Source organism: Crocuta crocuta, unplaced genomic scaffold (genome assembly GCF_008692635.1).
Source record: "Crocuta crocuta isolate KB4526 unplaced genomic scaffold, BGI_CrCroc_1.0 scaffold457, whole genome shotgun sequence".
NCBI lineage: Eukaryota > Metazoa > Chordata > Mammalia > Carnivora > Hyaenidae > Crocuta > Crocuta crocuta.
This window is the reverse complement of record NW_027531318.1, coordinates 4,255,867-4,257,130: the sequence shown is the minus strand read 5'-3', so window position 1 is coordinate 4,257,130 and position 1,264 is coordinate 4,255,867.

Genomic DNA, 1,264 nt, shown 5'->3' with positions numbered 1-1,264 from the left:
GTGTGATCATTCTGGACCGTGACCACTCGCAGTGGCCAAGGAAAGACAGCGCACTCTTCTGGCTTCCTAGTTCTCAGTGGAGTTATTGTCAGATGTCAGAGTGGATTTAGCCTTTTGGAGCATGTGTGCAGAGGATGGGGTAGGAAGGGCTCACAGTTGCCTCTGTGACCAGGCTCAGAGATCTGGCCTCGACATTCCTGGTAACCAAGCGTCTTTCCATCAGCCTTCTTAAGAATGGTTATACACACTTCCTGTCCCAAAAAAGTTCTGTTCAAGGGTCTGCTGCAGTTTTCCACTCCCATCAGCTCTCTGTGAGCTCAGTCCTCTAGCAAGTTACTCAGACCTTAAAATGAGCAAGGTATTGTGATTCTCAGTATAGGAAGCTGGTCCTGGACTCAGATACTGGGCCAGAGATGACCAGAAAGAGGTTCGATTTGTTCCTGTTTATTCTTTCAGATAGGCCACATTGGGAACCTTGGCAAGGGCAGTTAGAAAATTCTTGCTGGTGGACAGCCACTATCAAAGACGGGAGAGTTTGAAGACCTCTGGTCTGCCTCTAACCTGCGCACTGCAAAACAGTCTGTCTAATGGCAGAAAAATCCATTTTTCCTTTTCAGTTGAATGTTCTCAGCCTTCAAATGTGTGCCTTTTGTTCATTCTAATTCGCCTACATCTGCATGAAACAAAAGTTCATTTTCAGAGCTGTGTGGTGGAGGACTGTGCACAATTCCAGTTATTGTATAGAAAAGCTGTGTGCCTAACTTTTTATTCAGCGAGAAATAATATATCCAAGATGTTAATGTGGGTGTTTTCTGTAGCTCATACTGGTGATGTCTTGTCTATCTCTCCAGAAACAATGGGCATTTATTTGGGATTGCTTAGATTTAGTTACACTACTTTATTTTTTATTTCAAATGGTTCCCAACTGTTAAGTGGGTGAAAAAGCGAACTAATTTCTTAGATATTTTAAATAGTTGTCGTAGGTTCTAATCTTACCTTCAGTGGACACATTGGAAAGTTTGTAATGTTAACATTAATTCATCAAGCCAATATGAAGAGCATTAAATAAATATTCTGGTATAGATCATGACACAAATAATTCTAGTCCTGAGCTAATTTCTATGTACATCTTCTTTAAAAAGCGCTTCTCTTCCAACACTACCGAATGGTACACTTAAAAATTATTAAAATGTAAGTTTTATTTTATGTACACTTTACCACAATTAAAAAATATTCCCTTCTAAATTTTCAGAATGTGGAAATA